General features: G+C 36.6%; 1 long non-coding RNA gene across 1 annotated transcript in view; it reads left to right on the forward strand.

The window, feature by feature from the left end:
- Positions 1 to 1,138: 1,138 nt before the first annotated feature.
- The window catches only part of LOC120887457 (uncharacterized), a 222,177-nt gene continuing 210,899 nt past the window's right edge, over positions 1,139 to 12,416 (forward strand). Inside the window, exon 1 of the long non-coding RNA XR_005730710.2 lies at positions 1,139 to 1,458. This is a non-coding gene — a long non-coding RNA (uncharacterized LOC120887457). The remainder of the gene's footprint in view (positions 1,459 to 12,416) is intronic.

Here is a 12,416-nt window from a genome sequence, read left to right on the forward strand (position 1 = left end):
CTACATTTTTTGTGGGAATGTTAATTGTCAAGGATGTGGCAACTCAGATCTCCATAGGCCTCCATTGAATTGATCCTAGGGTTGAAATTGTTGGTGTTCCACCTTGTACTAGTTGTTGGTGTTCTGGGTTTAAAGTTGTTGGTTTCAACCTTGTACTATGTAGAGGTTCTTGTTCTGAGGATGTGGACTCCAGGCATTGTAAATAATACAATTTCTAGGAATCTGTATTAGCTATTACTTTACCGTCTTCAAATGTGTTATCCTGTGGGCTTTTCTGCAAGCCCATACCAGGGAAGAGGGAATAGGAGTACATCCAGCTCACTTGTGGATACCCTGTTGAACAAATGGATGGAACATTTGGAACATGATGTGTTGAGCTAAAGGATTTAGTGAGAATGAATGAATACCAGGGAGAAGGTCAGAGCCAGAAGGGAATTTGAACCACTTCCAAAATCATTAAACCACAGAGGTAAAATGAGAGGATTAGCAGGTCAAATGTATTGAAGATACAAGAGAATGGTTAGATATGGAGTATCTCTTCTTCCTTCTAATAAGCTGAATTTTTTATTAGGGTCAAAGTAGAAGTGAGTCTGGTTATATGATATACGATTGGTTTGGTATTAACGGTATGCCTCCTTTATTGCAGAAGCTATACAATTAACAACAACAACAACAACGCACACACACACACACACCAAAAACAGCCTAGACAAAACATGGCTATGTTGAATAGTTAGCTCTTGCAACTTCTAACCAGTAAAATGATCTTGATCAATCTCTTAAAGTCCATGGTACTCTGTCTCTTCATCGGTAAAAATTAAGCAGCTGGGTTAGGTGATCTCTGAAGTTTCTGATTGCTCTATGATTCTGTATCATTTATTCTTCCCTAATTCCCATCCCCAGCATGTTCCTCATTCCCCAGAGTTCATGTTAGGGCTCAGAGCACACCTAAAAGTTCATTGCATTGGGGCAAGTCTAGCCCTATATGTTTGTTTTCATTGTTCTATTTTATGTTGAAATAACTGAAGATATTTGGGGGAGAAGTAACTCATATCCTGCTGGAAATCACTGAATAATCTAATTTCTCTAGAACAGAGTGTGATTCCTTGTTTATATTTTGTTTCTTTGTTACCAGGCAATCAACATGAATGAACCCTGTTGGAATGTTATGTATCAGTTGGGTATTATTATGCCTCATTGCTTCTGAAGGAAGAAGAGTGTAAAAGCTGCTTTGGGGAGTAGAGAAGACTGAAGAGAAGGCAAAGGGTATATGCAGAGAAACAAGATGGCAGTGGTGGAGAGAAAAAGGGAAGGGAGAGGGTCACAGTGGTGCTGAGAAGAAATAGACTTTTCTGCTGTGAAGGGCAGAAGATGGCAACTGATGTTCATTAAGCTGATAGTGTCCAGGGACAGCTGGTTGCAGAAATAACACATCATGTGGCAGCCCACTTCAAAATGGTGAGTTTCCTGAGCATTTTCATTATCTGATATGAATGTTGTCTAGCTGGAAGATGTATTGCATAAGCATGTCTTGGCAGGTGCAGACCTAATCAAAGATCTAGTGGTCTTTGAGAGGAGGACATTGCTCTCATGATGGCTATATATTTTATTTGAGAAACAAGGATGGGAGAATTTGGATTAGTAATGGAAAGATAATGTGTCCCTTTTAAAATATGAAAGTTGACTCGAATTGTACAAACTATTTTCTTCTCATTTCTATATTACCATACACTTAACTTGTATAACAAATAGCCTCTTTTTATTGAGTAGCTCAAGTATAAGAACAATATCCTATAGAAAGGAGAAACAAAATCAGAAGCAAACCTAAACATTATTGATGCCATGATGTTCCTCAGTGGCTGTCTCATGATAGTTATTTCATTACACCACACAACTCACACACACACACACACATACATACACACATGTGCATGTGTGTTCAATACTTTATAGTAACTCACCACATATAGGGAAATTATAGATTTGCTACCTTCTTTTCTCTTTATCTCTTTCACTTCCTTCTAAAGCGCTGAATTTGGATAATCTGGGGGATGACAGGTTGACCCTAATTTGCATTCTTTTTCTTTATTTTATTTTTGGTACTGGGGATTATACCCAGGGGCACTTTACCACTACATCCACAGCCCTTTTTATTTTTTATTTTGAGATAGGGTTGTTGTAGGGACACACGAGGCAAGGCACGGAAGATAGCAGGAAACAGTTTTATTTGGCTGCAGCCAGGTTCAGAGGGCACAGCTTTTGCTGTAATCAATTAATCCCCTGAACCCTGAGTTCAGATAGTTTCAGAATTTTATACCCAGCATATAAGGGGAAAGGTGTAGAAGTTCACAGTCTATAGAAGTTCACATAAAATGAGCTTTTTCTTTCAGTGTTCTGGGCAAGTTAACTCTTCAAGGACAACACCTGAGAAGGGGAGAGCTTCTTCTCCCCTTTCTTTCCTCCCCCTGCTAGCTGTTACTATGGAGCCCAATTGCTAACTTCTCTTTTCTTAGAAATGTAGACATCTCTGTGAAGTTCCAGCTCAAGGACAGAGGTCTTGTTTACATATCTCTCCAAATTACTGTACTGGATAAGTGTTTGTAAAAACTAGTAAGAGGGTGTCTAGTACCTGGCATGCTGATTCCCTTCCAGGCTAGTGGCCAAGTGAAATAGGGCAACACGAAAATTGGAAGTTTATCCACATTGAACTCCTTTGTAGAGACTCTTTTGACAACAGTCCTAAAATCAGCCGTGGTGAAGATTTCTGGAGAAGCCCAGTTAAGATTTTTTGTTGAGGAGGGGGTGCCACTACAGGGTCTCATTAAGTTGCTTAGGGTCTCACTAAACTGCTGAGGCTGGCTTTGAACTTGTAAACCCTGACCTCCCAAGTCTCGGGATTATAGATATGTGCCACTGTGACTGGCTAATTGGCCATTCTTTTTTTAAAAAAATATTTTATTTGTGGTTGGATACAATATCTTTATTTTATGCATTTATTTTTATGTAGTACTGAGGATCGAACCAGGGCCTTGCATGTGCTAGATAAGCACTCTACCACTGAATCACAACCTCAGCCCTAATTTGATATTCTTGAAGAATATCTTCAAATGTCAGCTTTCAAAATGTAGCCAAAAAAAAAAAATAGATTTCTCTGTAAGTTTTATAGCTTCTATGTAATTTTTTCAGTGGCCTTTCTGATTCTAAAATTGTTAGGTCTGTGATTCTTTTGTGATTTTCTTAAAGGAAACATTTTTGAGATGAAGAGACTGAGAAGTTACTATAATCTACAAAATTAGAGAAATCAGAAAAAACATAACAGTCTTTGGAAACTGAAATAATTCAGTAAAGAGAATTGAGTTTAGAGTTTTAGAATTGCAAGTTGGATTTTTCAGAATCTGGTATGTTTCACTCCAAATTTATTATTCATAGTCATTATGTTTAATAAATTGTTAATATTTAGTGATGTTCTCTATAATTTAAAATAGCCCATTTTTTTTCATGTGCAAATAATTAAAGAAATGGAAGACCTTAGAGACAATTATACAAGAAATTATTTTTAGAGTTGGCTACTTGACAGCTATTATACAAGGCAATTCTTTCCATCACATTGGAAAGTATTAATTAATTTAGATAAATTCAGAACAGTTCTAAAACTGTGGTCTACATTTTATGCTGAATAAATACTTTGTCATTTAAGAATTTGTTCTAGTTTCTGCATGCTTGCTGCACTAGATTAAGATTTAAAGCTCTGAAATTTGAATAATTAGACGAAGCATCTGGAACAATTATGAAGAATAATTTAAAAACAATTACTTATTAGTTTTATTTGAACTATTACTGTTCTCAAGCTTAAAAAATCACTTTTGCTTTTCTTCCCTTTTCTAATTTTTTTGTCCTTTCCTGTGTTTATTTTTAAAAATGTTCAGTCATGGGCTGGGGCTGGGGCTCAGTTTCGAGCGCTCGCCTAGCACGTGTGAGGCCCTGGGTTTGATCCTCAGCACCACATAAAAATAAATAAACAAACAAAATAAAGGTATGTGTACAACTATAACTTAAAAAAACTATAAAAATTTATATTTTATATAAAAAAAATTCAGTCATGGGCTGGGGTTGTAGCCCAGTGGTAGAGTGCTTGCCTAGCATGTATGAGGCACTGGGTTTGATCCTCAGCACCATATAAAAATAAAAATAAAAAATAAAGGTCCATCAACAACTAAAAAAAATGTTCAGTCATAACTCAAGCAATAACAAATCCATTTAAATCTCTCCATACCCAAAGAAATCATGTCCCCACTTGTGGACACTAATGTCTCATCTTAGTGAAGTGGAAACCAAATTAAGTGTGGACCCAAGTCTCTGGAGGAAGTTCCTGAGGAGTCTGGCTCTGTTTAAAAGACTTGGGGTGATTTTTTTAGCCTGGTCACAGAGAGTAGGGACTTTAACTCGCAGGCCTCTTGGAGGAAGGCAGACTTCCAATAGAGCCAGTGCATTGGAGTTTCTGAAGGAGATTGCAATCCAGGGCTCAGATCCCTGTGACCGTCACACTGTTTTCCACATTTATATTCCCAGCCCAGGCACCTTCATTCCTACTTCTTCTCCTCTTAGGCCTCAGGCAGAGCTCTTCCTCAGGCCCTGTGCAGAAATCTCCTTATGGGAAATGGAGAAAACCTTGAACACACTTTTCCTCACTGACTCAGTACCTAGTACGATTCTATTCTAGCCCTTCTTTTACTTCCCTGCACTCTCCCTCATCCCCCACCTCCATTTTTGTGACTCCCTCATAGTTGAAGTGACTCCCCTGTGTGATGGTCCATCTGACCCTCTGCCAGTGTGCCCTTCCACAGGGGAAAAAGGAACAGAAAGTTAGTGGATCCTCTACTGCCAAAGCCAATGTCTCGGCTTGGCACAAGATTCAGGAGCCACCACACACTTTTGCAGGTTCAAACAGCAATTCTTTATTCCCGCTCTCACACCGCCTCCACACAGGTCCAGGGGCAATCACGTTCTGCCGTCTGCCCGCACAATTCACCTCCTCCAAGGCTATCTCCAAATCCCATTTTAATCTCACGAGAACTCAACGGGAACAAGCAGCAGGAACACCCTAATCCCAGCAATAATCTTCAATCTCCAACTTCCCTAAAACCCATTATCTTAAACTGGCAACGCCTTAAACTCAAACCTGATCAGCTCTAAACTCGGATCGCCTTGGTCCTTGAGCAAGGTCACCTTATGAAAGCATGCATGCAATGTCCCATCGAATGTCCTCTAAACAGCATGGGGTACGCTTGGCAAGGAAATTTCAATGCGTCATTCCTACTTGGTAATGGCCCTCAGCACTCTACTTTTAGCCTCTTGCTCATACCATCACAGTAAGTAATTAAAGGCTTAACTCTAACCTTGGGCTTGTTTGATGGGCTACTGTGACACCTGGTAGCCTAACTCTTTCTTGTCAGTTTCTGTGTGACCCCTTAAAGGTTGTGTGAAACTAAGGTGAATCATTTAACTTTTCTTAGTTTTAGTTAATCTGTAAAATTTGGACAATAATACTTGTTTCATGAAGGTCTTATGAATATTATATATAATGCTTGTGAAAAATATATTACTCAGATCTTATTTAGTCATATGTAGAAACTGAAACAGAGCTATATATAGCGTGGTCACTTATCTAGGTCCCCTGGGCAGAACTCACACTTATATATTTTCCTGATTTTACAGTAAGTTGTAAATGAATGCAGGCTCCAAAACAAACAAAGTTTCAAGATTCTCAGCTTCATTCCCAATTGTTTTATTAGAATGGATTCTCTAATAGCAGAAGGAACTTCAGATAAAAGTCTAAAATATGTAGGGTGAAACCTCACTGAAAAAACCTAACAAGGTGATATTTCCCAAGATTATCTTTGAAAGGATCTAGAAATGACTAAACATATCACCTCATATCATACTTTAGGATCTCCAATGTCAGGGAAAAGACCAAGATTAGACACCTAGATCATGTTCATATTTTCAGACAGAAGCTTTAGCATGAACTAATAGGTATCTAGAAACTTTGCCCATGCTGGGACAGGTCAAGATACTTTCCTTAAAGCCAAACATTTTAAAGATGCCTTTTGCTAAGTTGGTTGATAGATTTATTCTGTGGTTTTTCAAATGGCATTGCCTTGAGTTGAATTTAAATAGTTCTTAGTAATTTTCAGATCTTAGACATGGCCTGTCTCACCATTAGATGACTGATTCTGAAAAGGGGTAATCTCTGTTTGTAGATCATAAAACAACATTGACTGTTTCCATTACCATGTAAGATATTTCAGCTTTGGGGGTAGAATTGAACTGGTTCCAGTTCTGGCAATTTTCTTTATGTTAGCACATGCTAGAGTTTCTGCTGTGACAAACATGAGCACCATCTGCATTTTTGACCTTTACCTTCTTCTTCATTACTGAATCTACCCTCAAAGCAAGCAGGTGCTCTGTGTGTGTGTGTGTGTGTGTGTGTGTGTGTGTGTGTGTGTGTGTGTGTGACTGAGTGAACGAATGGAAGCCTGTGATTCCTGAAGCATGTTTCATATGGTTTCTCAGAAGGTCCTCAAGAGAGTAGCTAGGATATCTTCATGAATGGCAGGGAAATTTTGGAGGGAAAGGTAGGAGACAAGGATATGGTGACTGCTAGGGGGAGATTTGCTGATTGTCAGTTCTTTGCATAAAAACCTGTGACATAATCCAGTGACATTGCTCAGATTAGAGATCTAACCCCTGCGTCAATCCTATATCTCTAGAACACACAGATCAAGGCCAATTCTTATTTAAGTTGGGTGTGGCATCCTACACTCTGCCCCTGGGGGGAGAGGAGAGAAAGTAGAACTGTTTTCTCATAGAGAAAGATGAAGAAAAGATGGGATAGAGATGGTGGCTGAGAAAACATGGGAAAACTGGAAGGTGTCTTTTTCATCTGGAAATCTTTCCAGTGGCCACTGTACCTCCCAGGCCATGATTCTTGTTTTGAGTGAGACGTCTTTGTTTTAAATGAAGTCCCCAGGTCAGAGGAAGTGGTGGGTCAATCGAGGAGATTACCCTGTGAGGCCTGGACATCTGTCCATATTATTAGGGCAAAGACTGCTGTTAAGAGACTCTTGAGGACTGAGTGAGGAGGAAATATCTTTATGGGATATCTTCGTGGATGGTAGGGGAATCTTGGAAGGGCAGATGGTAGTTAAGGATATGGTGGGGAGATAAGCATATGGTGACTGCTAGAGACAGATTTGCTATTCATCAGTCACTAGTAGTGGGTCCTGTGAAATGACATTGGGGCATTCTTGTGTCAGAATATTACATTCTTTAGTCAATTTAGCTTTTCCTAAGTTTCCTTCTTGGCTGATTTTTTTTAATTAAAAAAAGAATCTGGTAAGTTTCCCATAGTTTTTTATTCAGAAGAGATCTTGGGTAATTTATGGGTAAATTATGAGATAATTTCTCCAACACTGAGGTGGAATAAAGAAAGGATTAAGTTTGAAATCTTAAGCAGCAACACTTACTAGCTGTGTGACCTTGGGAAATGTGCCTCAGCTTCCTCATCTACACAGTGGAGATATTGAAAGTGTCTATCTCATAGAATACTGCAAGGGGTAAGTGAATTAAAAGACAGATGCTTGATACATAGCCCTTAGTAATTGTTTCCCATGGAAATAATATGCAAACTGATCCCCCAGCGCAGGCTGCAGAGCCTTTTGCAGTTAGACTGGATATGAGATCTGCCTAGTGGTGATATATAATACACAAAGTTCTTGATTTGTGTTTGGCACAGATTAAATGTTACTTCTTATACACATGCTAACATGCACATATGCTTCGTGCATATGAGGCACTGGGTTTGATCATTAGCACCATTTAAAATAAACAAATAAAACAAAGACACACTGTTCATCTACAACTATGAAAAAAATTTTAAAATTAAAAATGTATCAGAAAGAAGCTAGAATAACAAATTATTTTCAAATTATGTAGTAGCAAGGAAAAAATAAGTGTAGGAGCAGAAATATATGAAGTGGATAAGAAATAATATAGTTAAAATTCGATAAAAATCAAATAAGTCTAATCAAGAAAAAAGCAAGAACACAAAAATTAATATCAATGGAAAGGGAGCTATCAACAGATGCTAAAAATATATTAAGATAATATTACAATTGTATGCCAACACACATGGATAGCTTACATAACATGGTATTAGAGAAGGATCCATGTGCTGCTGAGAAGAAAGTTTTAGTCATTGATGGATAAAATATTCTATATATGTCTGTTAATGTCTAAATTATTGATGTATTATTTAGTTCTGTAGTTTCTTTGTATAAATTGTATTTTTTACTTCTATAGTTCTTTATTTAGTTTTTTTTAAATCTAAGGAAAAATTATTTTCTTTTAAGGTAATGATGTCAGTCTCATTCAGCTAGCTTTCCTACCCTTATAACCCTCTCCCCCACTTCCCTTTGCCCAGAGTTTCTCCATTCTTCCCATCCCCTCCCCACCCTAGATTAGCATCCACTAATCAGAAAAAACATTTGGCCTTTAGTTTTTTGGGATTGGCTTACTTTGCTTAGCATAATTTTCTCCAAATTCCTGCAGATGCTATAATTTTGTTTTCTTTTAATGATGAGTAATATTTCATTGTGTACATATACCACAGTTTCTTTAACCATTCATCTACTGATGGGCATCTAGGTTGGTTCCACAGTTTAGCTATGAATTTAGGGAATTCAGCTGCTATAAACATTGGTGTGGCTATGTCACTATAGTATGCTGATTTTTAAAAAATATGTTTTAAGTTATAGATGGACACAATATCTTTATTTTATTTATTTTTATATGGTGCTGAGGATTGATCCCAGTGCCTCACGCATGTGAGGCAAGCACTCTATCACTAAGCCACAACCCCAGCCCAAGTATGCTGATTTTAAGTCTTTTGGGTCTAGACCAAGGAGTGGGATAGCTGGGTCAAGTTATGGTTCCATTCCAAGTTTTCTGAGGAATCTCCATATTGCTTTCCAAAGTGGTGGCACCAATTTGCAGCCCCACCAACAACTTATGAATGTGCCTTTCTCCCCACATCCTCTCCAACAGTTATTATTGCTTGTATTCTTGATAACTGCCATTCTGACTGGGGTGAGATGAAATCTTAGTTTTGATTTGCATTTGTCTAATTACTAAAGATGTTGAACACTTTTTTTTTTTATATATTTGTTGATTGCTTGTATATTTTCTTCTGAGAAGTGTCTGTTCAGCTCCTTAGCTCATTTATTGATTGGGTTGTTTGTTTTTTTTGGTATTAAGTTTTTTGAGTTTTTAAAAAAATATTTATTTTTTACTTGTAATTGAACACAATACCTTTATTTTATTTATTTATTTTTCTGTGGTGCTGAGGATCGAACCCAGGGCCTTGTACATGCTAGGTAAGCACTCTACCACCGAGCCACAATCCCAGCCCTTTGAGTTCTTTGTATATTCTGGAAATATACAAAGAAGTGCTCTATCTGATATATGTGTGGTAAAAATTTGTTTCATAATGGAAGCTCTCTCTTCACCTCAATAATTATCTCTATTAGAAGAAGCTTTTTAGCTTTTTAGTTTGAATCTATCCCATTTATTCATTCTTTATTTTACTCTTTGCACTTTAGGGCTCTTAGTTTTTGTTTGGAGGATCTATCTAGTGTTAAAGTCACAAAGTATATTGTGTGTTGTAGTCTATTTGATTCTTATCATTGAGAAGGGTATGTTTGATGTATGTAGATGCTCCATTGTTTGGGACATAAATATTTATGATTGTTATGTCTTGAATCCCTTAAGCATTATGAAATGTCCTTCTTCATCCCTTCCGATTAACTTTGGCTTAAAGTCCATTTTATCTGATACAAGGACAGAAACCCTTGCTTGTTTACATGATCCATGTGAATGTTTTTTCCCATCCTTTTACCTGCAGTCTGTGGATGTTTGTGCCTTTGAGGTAAGTCTCTTGGAGATGGCATATTGTTGGGTCTTGTTTTTTACTCCAGTCTGCCAGTCTATATCTTTTGGTTATTATTGAGATATGATTTGTATTCCTGGTCATTTGGTTTATATCTCGTTTTTAATTTGAATTAATTTCTCCTTTGATTGATTATTCCTTTAATGTAGTTACTCCCTTTGCTGATTTTCACTTTTTTTTTCATTTCATCTTCATGGAATTATTGTTGAGACTATTATATAGTGTAGGCTTTCTATTTGCAAATTCTTTTAACTTTTGGAGAGTTTTTATTTTATCTTCAAATCTGAAGCTTAATTTTTCTGGATATACGATTCTTGGTTGGCATCTATTTTCTTTCAGATCTTGGTATATGTTTTTCCAGGACCTCCTAGCTTTGAGGGTCTAGGTTGAAAAATCAGCTGAGATCTGCATTTGTTTCCCTCTCTGTGTTATCTGATAATTTTCTCTCACAGGCTTTAACATTCTATCCTTATTCTGTATGTTAGGCATGTTTGTTATAATGTGCTTTGGCATGGGTCTGTTGTAATTTTCTACATTTGGCTCCTGTAAGCCTCTTGTATTTGTTTTTCCATTTTATTCTTTAGGATTGGGAAATTTTCTGATATTAATTTATTAAAAAGAGTGTGCTTTCCTTTGGTATGTATCTCCATGCCTTTTTCTATGCTGGTTAATCTTAAAATTGGTCTTTTCATGTTATTCCATAATTCTTAGATGTTCTGTTCATAGTTTTTAACATCTTATCTCCATAATCAGCTCAGTTTTCAAGATTATATATTTTGTCTTCAGTGCCTGAGGCTCTGTCTTCCAAGTGGTCTAGTCTGTTGGTGATGTTTTCAATTGAATTTTTAATTTGGTTTATTATTTCCTTCATTTTGAGGATTTCTGCTTGTTTTTTTTTCTTCCAGAATCTCTGCCTCTTTATTGAAGTGATCTTTCACTTTATCTATTTTCTCTTTGATTTCATTTCTTACACTGTCCTTTTCTTCTCAGATCATTTTAACTATATACATTCTAAATGCCTTCTCTGATATTACTTCCACTGTGGTATCGATGGATTCTGTTCCTGAAGTAGCTTGGTTTAGGGCAGTTTGTTCCCTTGCTTTTTCAATTTTTTTTGTGTGTGTGTTTGTGTGTGTATACCTATCTAAAAATATAGATCTGAGGCATTAGAGTTTCTACCCTGTGGATTTACAGTGTCCCTGAAGATTTCCAGTACCTCACTGTTTAGTGGGAGACAGATAATAACATCAACAAATGCAAACAATCTACAGCATTAAACCAAATAGTTGCTACAGTGCCATCTACAATGTTAATTATCACAATAAACAAATGATATGATCAGTTATTGCTTAGAATAAAAACATCAAGTTTGCAAAGGTGTTTACAATTTCAAATAGTGGACAGTAAGAGAAGTGATATAGGATGTGATGGTTATGAGGGAGGAGGAGGGATGATAGAAGTAAAAAATTAAAGGAAGTATGAAGGAGAGATCAATAGTGATTGTTAGTGGAAGAAAAGAGAATCAAGGGAAACGGAAAATACACACACACACACACACACATATAGTAAAATTTTAAAAACAATTAAAAATAACAGAATACAAAGCAAATCAAAAAGGGGGTATTCTTCAAATATCCTAGTTCACAAAAGACTAATCCATGAAAAATAACTGACTTCAGAAATGCTAGAAATGAGAAAAAACCAACTATGAATATGTATAAAGAGTGTATTAATTTTTCTGTATTTAAAAAAATTTATTTTTAGTTGTAGTTGGACATAATACCTTTCTTGTATTTATCTATTTTTATGTGGTGCTGAGGCTCAAACCCCAGGGCCTTGCATGTGCCAGGCGAGTGCTCTGTCGCTGAGCTACAATCCCAGCCCCTCTCCTTATTTTTAAAGGAATGTTTTGCTGGATAGAATTTTTGTGTTGAGTCTTTTTATTAAGCACTTTGAATATGTCATTCCTCCACCTTTTGGCTGAACAGTTTTTGATTATAAGTCAGCTGTTCATCTTATTGAAGATCCCTTATTATGAAGTAAGTAATTTATTTTCTTGATGCTTTTGAGACTCTCTTTTTATCTTTCAACAGTTTGACTATTATATGTATAGGTACCTACCTCTTTCAGCTTATTCTATTTGGAATTTCTTATGACCTTTCTATGTGTAAACTAATGTTAAATATATTCTTATCATATTTGGAACATTTTCTGCCATTATTTCTTCAAATATTCTTTATGTCCTTTCTTCTTCAGTAAATTGCATTATGTGTATTAAGGTATGTTTGATGGTGTCCCCCCAAAACTGTTTAACTTTGTTTAGTTTTCTTCATGTTGTTGTTTTTCTTTCTAATCCTTAATCTGGACAATATCAGTCTCAATTTACCCATCCTGAGTTCCAGATTGTTTC

Source organism: Ictidomys tridecemlineatus, chromosome 10, assembly GCF_052094955.1.
Source record: "Ictidomys tridecemlineatus isolate mIctTri1 chromosome 10, mIctTri1.hap1, whole genome shotgun sequence".
In the NCBI taxonomy this organism is placed as follows: domain Eukaryota; kingdom Metazoa; phylum Chordata; class Mammalia; order Rodentia; family Sciuridae; genus Ictidomys; species Ictidomys tridecemlineatus.